The 12,132-nt window shown below is 39.3% G+C and overlaps 1 long non-coding RNA gene across 1 annotated transcript in view; it reads left to right on the forward strand.

Moving 5' to 3' along the window:
- Positions 1 to 1,581: 1,581 nt before the first annotated feature.
- The window catches only part of LOC128077129 (uncharacterized), a 127,721-nt gene continuing 117,170 nt past the window's right edge, over positions 1,582 to 12,132 (forward strand). The window contains exon 1 of the long non-coding RNA XR_008204846.1: positions 1,582 to 1,760. This is a non-coding gene — a long non-coding RNA (uncharacterized LOC128077129). The remainder of the gene's footprint in view (positions 1,761 to 12,132) is intronic.

The following is a 12,132-nucleotide window of genomic DNA, read 5'->3' on the forward strand; positions in this document are numbered from 1 at the left end:
GTTCTCCATCTGTTAAAAAGAATTAACAGGTGGCAGAAAGGAAATGTTGTTATCTGTCTTCTGTTAGCTCTTTACGGCCTCTGACTGTGAGTGTGTAGAGCCACTACCCTAGTGAGCCCTCAGCCTCTTTTGGAGCAACTGTGTCATTCTGTAATGGGAACAAATAACTTATTCTGTTAGTCAACAAAAATATTATGAAATGCTGAGCTGCCTGGGAGAAGGAGTTTGAAGAACTGGGAAGGACTGCTGTTCTTTCTAGCAGAAACTAAGCATGGAGAAGACCCTGTGCATTGCATTTTAGTAGCAGAAATTCAGTGATTTCACTGTTCTCCCAGATCTGAATGGTTATTGGTGATGTAGAAGTCACACAGACAATACTCTTGTTGGACCACGTCAGAAAAGAGTGGGAAGACTGAAGACAGCAGCCAATGTTGCCTAATTCAACACACTCCGTTCAGCAAATATCAAAGTAGAGGAGAGTTGACCTAAAGAGAGCAGTTGCTTTGAGATCCTAGGTCTGAGAATGGTAATCTGGAGTTTGAGAAAGTTGGCCTGAGATGCAGAAGTGAAAACAGCCAAGTTTGTGGTCCTTTACTTTATCCCTCCATCCTTGATCAAGCCAAACACAGAAAAGGGTCATATTTGGATGCCACTCCCATGCTGGGCTCTCTGGCATGGAAAAACTCACAGTGCAAATCTTCTTTATTATTACTATTATTGTTATTAGTTATTTGCATTGTGCTATGAGGATCCCATATGCAATACAAGTAGAGTAAAAAAAATGTCTTGCTGTATGTAGTTATAATCTAATTAGATGAAACAATTAAAAATGGGGAAAAGATATAAAAGTATTAACAAAGGGATAATTAACCAACATCTCATTAGCTCCAATATTTTTCCTTTTGTTTGGCTCTTGGAAATGTCTTCCTTCCTTATTTCTTAAATAATTTATTTTTAAATTAGCAAAATCATTTCAATTTTCACTTTGGCTCTGTGAAAACTGGAGAAACAGCCTCTTATTAGAAATGTATTAATTAACATGATAATAAATATGATTTTACTTCATGGATAAAGGCGGCCCTCTTTTCTAAAAGAGTGAGAAAGACGTCAAACACTGCTTCGCATGCTGAGGAACAGTGGAATTGATCAAAGCCAGACCCAGGCCATCCCAGGGCCTTGCTGGGAAGCTGTCCATCCCACCAAAGTCAGTTTTCCTTTCCGTGACATTTCTTGCAGCCCAGAGTCACTAGCTGGGTAATTCTGAGGGCTGCAGTTCATTATTTTGCCTACGAGCTGCCCCTTTGGAGCCCTGTGTGCTGCAGCTGCCTGCCTTCCAGCATGCAAACCAGGCAATTAAAGGGAGCTCGGGTATGTCTACAAAAGCTAAAGTCAAAACTCTGACTGAAGGTTCACATAGTTAGCCTAGCCTGTGCTTAACACCGTGTTATTTATTCCCATGCTTTTCACGGTCAGCTTGGTTGTTTATCTGGTTGTTTTACTCACTGTTTTCTTGGGAAATTCCTGCTCCTCTGAAGGTCACTTGGGGTTCTGACAAGAGACACAGCACAGGTGGAGCCTCAGCCCCTCTCCAGTCCTATGTAAGCCCTTCTTTGCTGATATGGAAGGCAGAAATGACAAAATGCAGAAGGAGAGGTATAAGCAGTGGGTGTTCCTGAGTCCAACAAGCCCTACGAAGCTGTGCATTGCCAAACACTTGCCCTCTCTCTGCTGGATTCTTGACTAACTTCTGCACAGGAGTGGTAAGAAAAGTAAAGAGGGGGAGAGTGTGATATGTGAGTTATTTTCACAAGTTAGGGATGACCCCATAACTCATAAGTGGTGGAGCGGAGCCTGCAGAAAGGAATTTCAGTCCACCACTGACTGTGCTCATTTAATTTATTGCTTGATGCGTATTTCTCATCATCAGTGATGAGAAAGCTGGTTTTCTGTTTGAAGCTGATGCTTTCACTTGCTTGTTCCCAGGGAAGAGGCAGTCTCCTTCCCCCTTTTTCCCATGAGTGCAAGATATGTCTTTGGGTAACGTGTTTTCAGGTGAGCTCTATGTGTGCTGCGTCGTCAGCTCCATGCAGCATCATAGATAAACTTCTCAGTGATAAAGCAAATTGACAGGAATGTGTGCGACATGGCATCTGACTATCAGATGTTAGAGGAATGCAGAAGACATACCATCGTGAGGCATATAATTCAGTATGTGTGTGTGTGTCTGTATATATAGAACTAACAATTTATATTCTAATCATCACAATGCAATCACACTGCGAGTGCATTTTTGTTATTAATACTTACTCTTTGATGCATAAACAATCCCATTTGAAATTCCTGGTACCAACTGTGCTAATCTTTCACTGGAAAAACTTATTTGCAGAGGAGGAAGAATGAAAGGTAGGTAAGCGAAATGTATTTCAGCTGTTCAAAGTAACTGCAAAACTATCAGCATTAATGGTAAAAATATTTAATGAGTATTGCACCAGGCAGCAACAAAAGTAGTGAGATACAGAATTGCATTTGTTCTGTCACAGACATGACTGACATTTAATTATTGTCTATTTTTGTGCTGATAATCTCATTCTTATCTTTTGTTGTTAAATCCTTTAGAACCCCAAGAAAAATGAGATCAAGTGACAAAAATAAGATAATGAAAATTATATCTGGTAGGTAAGAGATGATTCAGGAGAGTAGGTTATTTTATGGGGGTGTATAAGCTCTATAAGTGATTGTGAATTAAATGTGTTGAGCTCACAGAAAATCTTTGGAAAAGAATGCCTGCTTGCAAGCTTAGCTGACTTCTTGGTTTCCATTGTGCAGTGCATGCCATATACAGTGATATAAGCTGTCTAAAAACCTCAAAAGGTGGTCAACCCAAGTCTTGCTGGGAAAAAAATGTATCCAGCACGTTTCTCTTTTGCCAGTTTGTTCCCTTTGTGCTGTTGTGAAGCTTTTTGAAACTAGTTTGTCGCAGTGACTGTAAAATCAGGACCTATTTTTATCATTCTTAGCTTTCAGCCATGAGAAATCTTCCCAGTCTTTTGCCAAAAACTATATTGACTGCACAACCCTATCCAAGCTTTTGAGTTGCTGTATATGTCTGTTTGCAATATGTAACAGGAAAACGCTTGTAGCTGAAGTTTTAAATGAGATAGGAATTCTGTTGCAAAAATTAGATCACTTGTTATCAGAACAATGAGCTCTGCTAAGGGAAAGTCAAAACACCATTTATTGGTCTTTTCCCAGATAACCTGTTAAATTTGATGAAAAATGACTTTGCAAGTTATATGGTGGTGAAAACAACAACAAGAGTTTAATTTTCTTTCCTGCCAACCTCTGAATGATGTAGTGGAAATCTGGAACGTGCATGCTAAGGAAAAATGCTGACAAACAAAAGTGCCTAACTTATAAGCGTGCTAATTTCATAGAATAGGAATATGACTTATCTGAGCAAGCCTGGGATGACCACTTCAGAGTCTGTGCTTCTGCCAGCATTTCTGCCAGCTATTGCACATGTGGGCTTTTTAAGTATTTGATGACAAAAATGTAACCAGTGCATAAACTTGGGAAGCTCTTTTCCCTCCTGTTGTAGGGATGTCTGAAATCTCATGAAGCAACTCTGAACTGGGAAATGGAGTTTATTCCCAATTCCATTACCCCCTGTCCATATAACTACAAGCATAGGTCTTGAATATTCTGTCCAATAGTTTCTGATTTGGAAAATGATATCCATCACAGTGATAAAGTGTTTTGCAGATCCTGGATGAAAAATGGTGTGTGCATTCAAACAGCTGTTGTCTCTAGAACTTGTTTTTGAAGTATCATCAAGATACCTCTACTTGTACTAGAGGTGATTATTTACTGTGAAAGGTAGATGTCACCAGCTATCAGACACACTGTATTTTCCATATCTTCCTGTAGCTTCTTCCATAATTAGAATTGTTCATTTTATGAAAATCAGTGCCATAGAATCACAGTATCTTTAAGTTGGAAAAGATCTCTAAAATCATCTAGTCCAACCATCGCTCCCCTCCTCCCCCCACCATGCCACTGAACACATCCCTCAGTGCCACATCTCCATGGTTCTTGAACACCTCCAGGGATGGTGATTCCACCACCTCTCTGGGCAGCTGTGCTGCTGTGTCACCACTCTTTCACAGAATGCTTTTTTCCTAATAACCAATCTGAACCTTCCCTGGCACAACTGAAGGCCATCACCTCTCATTCTAAACTTTATTTCTAGAAAGAGTAACGAGAGCTGAATCTGTTAGCTGCTCTTCAGAAGGTGAATATGCAACATTTGAGGAATTCCCTTCACTTTCTTTTCTAGCTCTCCTAGATAGATAGCCTTCCTTGTATGGGGACTCCTGTGATACACTGCAGATCTCCTTTCTCTCCTTCACAATGGGCACCAGGCAGGGTTCTGGTATGTGTGGTCAGTCTGCACCAGGCAGTCAAGAGCTTCTAGATGAAATGCTTAAAACTTTTTTGAGGCACGCAAAGCTTCATATAAATAGATAGATTTGGACTAGTATAAATGTTCATTATCAACATACCACCATCAGGCAATATTTAGAGATGTGATTTGGTAATCTATTAATATTTGTATGTTTACAAGTGCTAATATAACCTACATCAGCTGTGGTCTTGACAGAAGCTTGTTCCACTTTGCCATTTCCACATACAAAGGTCTAAATCTGAAAATTTGCATCCTTGATTTGGTGCACCAGAGTCCCCCTGAAGAATTTCTAGCTTTCTGACTTGAAAATGGCAAAGAATAGCATTTAAGTTGTGTCTTGGTCTTATGCTTCTTTAGGTTGAGTTTCTTCTATCAGCCTTTCTGTTAGTGATAGAGAGAATTTAATCTGCCTCCTTGCTGCCTGACAAATCTAAGTAAGCAGTTGGGCCTGTTTGTATCTTCTGCTACATTTGTATTTATACATTACACTGTGTATCATTCCTGGTAGGAGAGAGGGGAATCAAACCTTTTAGTTTGATTACACTCACTAGATGGAAACCTTCTTGAAAAATACGGAGACTACAACTGCAGTTTTAAAATAATTCACGTATTTTCATCTACAGTGTTACTAACCTTCATTGCAGCCCTGGACTGAATTAATAATGTTCTTTTCAAAATTCAGTGCAAACAGCAGCTGCAACAGTTGCTAACTGATTTGGGAATCTTTGAACATCCAGCTTCAGGCTGCAAAGTCACTGATAAGATTCAGAAGAAACAATCAGTGCTTGGTGAAAAAAGTGTTGTCCTGTTGTTATACAGACCTTTTTGCAGGGGCAAAAGAGTGATGTATAAACACTGTCAATCTAAATTCATATGTTAAAAAAAAAAAAAAAAAAAAAAGAAGAAAAATTGTACCCATTTAGATCATGACTTGGATCTAGAATCTATTGACCTTGCATGATACCCCCAGTAATCTTTCTCTTGATACCAGTGCCCTTTGAAGCTGTTATTTGACCAGTATCAAAGCAAGTATTCTTATATTATTTATACTGAATGGTTGATTGTGAATTTCAGTCCTTAAGATAAAATCTTAAATCTGTATTCTGTTCATAGTGGGGGGATAATGATTATAGTGCATAGATGCAGTCAAAACAATTTCCCAAAGATTATATGCTCATTTGGAAAAGCAGAGTCTGTCACAGACCATCTGCAGATAGTAAAGTGTCATGAAGACAGATTTAATGGCTTGGTGGTTGTTCCCAGGGAGCTCCTTCTTCACAGAAATGGTAGCATGAGAAAAAGTGCTCAGATAATTGCTGGAAGACTGAAGAATGAACATTTGTACCAGGATCAGAGCACTGGCAGAAGCAGATGTTTCAGAGCAGGAGAGGTGACGACTGGGCTGCAGGACTTGGCCAGAGAAGAGGGCACGTTATTCAGCAGTCATCAGAGCCGAAGGGACTGAATTTGCTTTACTAGACATCAGTGCAAAAAATGAGCCACGACGATGGGTTACAGCTTGCTCTTGTGAGAATCTTTGACACATATGGTTCCCTACAACAAGCTATTTCTGCTTGTTGTAACACAGAAGTGGGGAAAGATTAATGGAAGCAAGCAGTTTAAATATTTCCCAATATCTAGATAAAGGCTGCAGACAAAAACCTGTATCATGCATCTCTGCATCTTCAGTCTCACAGATGATGACACAGTGGCTTGGCAGGCAACTCTCAGGCTGCATTTTTGCTTCAGATGCTGGAAAACACCCATTGCCTAGGTCCAAAGCTGGTCCTAAGTCCAGTGACCACTGTCCATTTCATCTGCTGGTATTCTTTCCCTCTTTCTCAATACCCTCTGTAGCTGGCATCTCAGTAATGCTGCTTTTCTCAGCTTGTTCTGTTGAACATTCTTGGATTATACTTCTAAGCATTATACATGTGGCCTAACCAGTAAGCCAGGTAAGCCATGGCTTGGGGAAGAGCCGTGACAACTGGCAAAATAAAGAGAAAAGGAATATCTCACAGGATGTTACATGGCTGCCTTTTTTTTTTTAACAGTGCTCCCATCGTTTTACATTTATGTTTTATTTACATAGCTCTTATTTGAGCTTAGCACAACGAGGGAGTCTCTGGAGTTTGGTTGGAGCCATAATGATATGCACAAAGAAAGAAAAAAAATCAATGTACGCTCCTCACTACTTACTCTTATAGTAGCTGTTATAGAAGCAGAGAGCTTTGCACTGTCAGGCAGCTAAGTTCAGCCTCAGGGGGAGCAGAAAGCAGCATTTGAAAGCACAGGTGGAAATACGTCTGCTTGGTAGAACTGTTATGTGTCTGCAAAGTGTTTGTTCTGAGGAACGCAGTATTTCTGCATGTGTTACATATTAAGGAAAAGTTTTCCAATCTGGAGCCCCTGAAGCCTTAATGCCTTAGACTGTAACCCAAAGATCTGATCTGAGAAATGTAGTCCTCTGTTACAGGCTTTGAGTGAGCCTGAAAACTGGTATGGTCAGATATGGCCACAGGGAGGTCAGTGCTGCCTGCTGGGGCCAGGGTCTAACCTGAAATTAGAGCTTTTCAGTCAGCCCAGCCCCAATAAAGATGCTTTAGTGTGTGTTTGGGAAAGCAGAGGAGGGGAGTAAACATATGAGCAAGTTCAAAGTTTGAATGACTTTCCTATCTCTTCTTATAAATAAGGGACAGATTTTTCTCATTCAGTCCAGGCTTATGAGAATATCACCGACACGAAAACAGACAGGCATATTATTTCACTCTCTATTGTTCCATATTCCACTGAATATGTAAAATGAAAAACAGGTGATTGAAGTGCATGTGTGTGTGTGCTTTTTTTTTTTTCTTTTTTTTTTTCCTTTTTGGGGGCAAAGAAACTTTTGATCTTCAGTCTGTACAGAAGCATCCCAACTTTAAAAAAGAGCACTGTCAGATTTATTATAGCACTGAAAAGAACAGATATTATGCTTACCATTACTCAGTGACCTCTTTAGGTTTGCCATCACGGTCTACGATTTATTGCCTTCTGTGTTTTAAATGCAAAAGGATATGTCCTGTTAATATTTCTGGGTCTGCTGCGAACCAATGACTTCCTGTTTGCTAGCAACACAGGTAAAGAAGACGCAAACCACAAGTGCCAACACTATGTAATTTTTTTTGGTCCTGAGTCCTTAATTTCTCAGTCATCCAATGTGTTCTGTCAAAATGCAGCCTGAAAGTCTAGACCAAGAGATATCTATGATAGAAAGTGTACATCAGTATTTCAAGTCCTCTAAATTTATTCTAGCCATTTGACAGTTGCTTGGAGATACAATCTCAATTTTTTTGCAGTAGCCCCTTCAAGTGGATATTTATGGCAGATACAACTGTAATTATTTACCTGTAACAAAGTCCAGGTCTGCCTGCTCCAGGTGATACAGACAACAGAAGGACACAGAGAAAATATTAATCTTCCTTCTGTCTAGATTTTGACCTTTTGCACCCAGCTTTTAGCTCATTATGGAAATAGTGCCGTGTTTATTTGTTGTTGTTGTTGTTGTTTACCATTTTTGCTTTCTTACTCCATGAGTGCATCAGTTATCAATATCAGTGACTAAATTGCAGTTGACAGGCAGAGTTCCCCAGACTTACGTTTTGCCTCTTACAGACTTGCCTTATAAAATGCTGAAGTCACGCGGGACCATTCATGCGAGTTACAGTGACTTCTGAGTGAGAAAGTTGCACGTTTTGGGACACGGAGTTTTGACGAGCGTAACTCCGATTTACATAGAAATAGTTTATTTGAATAAAAAGGAGAATAACAGAGAAAATAACTGAGCCACCAAAAATAAAAATAAAAATGGGAATCAGTACCTCATTTTGGTAAAGATGCTAACGCTGTGCATGCTTTTAAAGGGATAAATAGTTCAGTTTCAGCTGGGGCTATTCAGGCTCTCAGGAATGTGCTGAAGAAACTGCATGACTCAGAACCACAGCCACTAGTAGTGTATGTACATATATTTTCAATGCAACAGCAGTAAAACAGAATACTTTGTCCTCTGCATAATGTGGAGCAATAAGAGAATAATAAGAGCAACAAATTCTCATTTGCTTTTATTCCTTCGGTAGAAACACAGAGTGTTTGAATTGGCCGTGTTCCCATCGCGCTCATGTTGTTTGGTAGGCAGAAAGCCCCAGCTGGGCTCAGTGCCATCTTGATGTGCCTCCACGTGGCTTGGCAGGGCCAGGCACCCAGCACTGCTCACAGAGTGCTCTGCCCAGGGTTTCCAGCACCGTGTGTTAAATGCACCACACCAAATCTCCCATATGAATCATTTCATAACATGGCAGCTATCGAAAACAGTAATTGCAAAAGCATTGCTAAGAAGAGGTTTTAATTACAAGCCGTATTTTTTCCTTCATGTGTGTCAACTGAAAATGTATTTCTTTTCACTGGTGAGCTGTTGGTTGTTGTTTTTTAATGTGAAATCGTTTCACCTTTGGCCTGCTTACAGTTAATTAAGTTCTGATGTGTTTTTCTGTATTATCTGTAATTTGATCAGCCCCCTTTACATAATTTCTAATAATTTGCATTCTCATATTTTTCCGTGAAAGTTCAGTGATACTGACAGAATAAATCATATGAAAGCTTACTAAGAACTTGTACCACTGAGGTCAGTAATTCAAGTGCAGTTGAACACTCAAGTTACATTTGAAACGTGAAAATATTCATGTGAACAATAATATGTTGTAATTCTGTCTAAAATCACTGTTCAGATACATTCAGCCTAATCTTTGGGTTTTGTCTGTATCTACTACATCTTTCTTTAGTTGTATTTCTCAGATCCTTACACCTTCTTGCATCTACTTACTTTTGGAAGCAAGAAAACAGAAGGCAACGCAGTTGCTTGATGGATGAGTTGTGTCCGTTACTCCATTACACCACATCCTTTAGAAGGAACTGCCACTTTTTTCTTTTTTTTCTCCCCCTTTTTACAATGGGATTCTTCAAAGTTCTTGATAATGTGTAATACATTCACCATCCACTAGGTTCGGTGCAGGACTACTGAGAACTGAGTCCTCTGCTGCTTACTTCACTGAAAATGTCATTTAGAATAAAAAGAAGCTTTCTTACAGCAAAGACTTTTAACGCACAGTAGTCTCAAGGCATATAGGTTTATATTTATGTAAGTTTGCAAAGAAACTTGTTCCTGTCAATATTCAGTACGTGCAGCTTTCAGAGTGGTGCTTTTCATTGCATCTGCTGTCATCGTGTCTTACAAATGGAAACTGGGCTATTTTCCAGTAAAAGGCCCTGCTCCCCACAGCTCCAATAACCTGCTCAGGACTTTAGATGAGCAGGACTTTTGTGGCTGCCCAACATGGGATTTGCAGGAATTGCAGATGTGGCCCTGTAATGAAGTCACCAAACTGAGCTGCTTTGCAGAAGTCATACCAGTCTGCAACGGGGTTTTGGAAACCCCACTGTCTTTCCCACCATTGTTACAAGCCACCAATCTGCATGACTCCCACATCTGTGTGTGTGATATTTGCTCCTCAGTGCACTTAGAAAAATAAACACATTTGATTCCAGTGCCTTGGCTATCAAACATAATGGCTCTCCTGAGCGCAGAGGATGATGATCCAGTGCAGGCAGTGTTCCCATACTGTGATCACCCCTATATTACCAGCTGCAGTGTGATATGGAATTTCATTCCGTTTCTGGTATGCAGCTTCAATTCTTGAAAGCTATGATGAGATGTTCATCTTTGCTGAACTCGTTTCAGCAATGTGTCCACTGCTTTGAACAATTTGACACACAGCGATGCTTTTTACAAGTTGATTTTTGTTGCTTTCTTTTGGTTGACATGATTCACTTGTCAGACTACGTACTCAGGTTTTCATCACCTCTTCCCTAGTGGAGATTGCATATCTTCATTTTGGCAGCTTCTGGATTCCATCTCAAAATGTAACTTCTGTACTTCGTTCCTTCAGTGCAGGAATCTCCAGAGATGATTTTTATTGCTGTTGTGGTGGGGGGAGGTTAGTGATTTGGCAACAGCCTTGCAGCTGTGACCCAAAACTTCCTATTTTGCTCTTTATTTTTATAATAATGTGTATTATTATAGTATCCAGAAGCCCAGTTTCCAGTTGTAAGACATGATGACAGCAGATGCAATGAAAAGCACCACTCTGAAAGCTGCACGTACTGAATATTGACAGGAACAAGTTTCTTTGCAAACTTACATACAGCTTGTTAAAAAACACTAAAGTAAAAAAAAAAAAAAAGTACTTATTTAAAGTGAATGTGAGACAGTTGGTATCTAAGTCTACAGGTTGTGGGTGGCATCAGGAAACTAGAGGAAATTTGGTGATTCATTTGATCTCACATTTTTTGATTTAGTGCAAAAGAAATTGTTGAACATACCTCAAAAGCAAAGCAAAAGCAGAATTTGACTGCATTTTCATGATCCTGAATTGTATGTGGACTGATGGAAATATGGGCTGAAGTGCCATTAGGGTTTATTCCTCTAAGTATCATATCAGATAGAATTTAATCCCATTATTCTTCCATTGAAACCAGTCACTTGAGCCTGATGAACACAGTTGTTTTTTTTTGTAAATTTTTGCAGGAAGGAACAGAGTTTTGTTTTGTAGACATTAAGAAATGTAGAATCCCTCAGTTCTCCTGGCTCTCACTGACAGGAAGATTTGCCTGTTTATCTTTCTTTTTATAATACCAATTAAGATAAAAGTTAATATAAAGATCAGTTAATCACTGATCTTTCATATGTCTTTCTATGGTAAATTATGAATCCTGAGATTCCCAGATATTTTAGATATTACAATTAAATGATTAGATAATCGTCAAAAAATATAGTCTGCCATCCAGCATTTTTTTCCAGGCTTTGAATACTTTCTCATACTCCTTCTATAATCAGTTTATTTTCCAGAATCCTTTGAAAAATGTGGGCACCAGAGCTCAAGGCTCTAGAGACACAAGGCAGTATTTCATAGGTGATATTGCAATATCTTTCTCATAAAAGAGTTTTACTGCTGCATTTAAGAAATCAAGTCACTGTAAAGAGGCACACCCCTCCCTCTGTATGAGTTAGCTTATTCACCCAAAGATTGCCCTAGCCCTCTCTGCCACAGGATTGAGTTAGAAGCTCAGGTTGAACTCCTTATGTGTTATTTATTACCCAAGAAACTTCTCAGGATCTCCACTTTCCCCAGCACAGGTCCCTATTACTGCAAGCACAGCCTTTATTTCTTGTCCTCAAATCTCTGTCTTTGGTTCTGTTGATGTCTGTTTTGTTGGGATTTCCTAGTTTGTGTGATTCTTTCCAGTGACTACCTTCTCATTAACATTTTCTATTCCACCAATCATTGCATAATCTATGCAGTTCATTGGCAAATAGTTTTTGCTTCTATTTTCACTACCTCAATGAAAAGAGGATACAATTAATACTAGAATGGATTCATGTGAAACCCAATAAAATAATCTTGTTTGGTGGTAGCTAAGTATTATTTCTTAGAATTTAATTAGAATTAAATATGAATTTAATTAGAATTAAATATGTCTTCCTTTCTAAGTCAGAGAAAATCAGTGATCTACTGTGCTCAACTTCTAGTCCTTCCAGGTGCTGCTACTGAGAGATTCCTCTCAGCGATTTTATC

Source organism: Tympanuchus pallidicinctus, unplaced genomic scaffold (genome assembly GCF_026119805.1).
Source record: "Tympanuchus pallidicinctus isolate F22 unplaced genomic scaffold, pur_lepc_1.0 scaffold15, whole genome shotgun sequence".
NCBI classification, from domain to species: domain Eukaryota; kingdom Metazoa; phylum Chordata; class Aves; order Galliformes; family Phasianidae; genus Tympanuchus; species Tympanuchus pallidicinctus.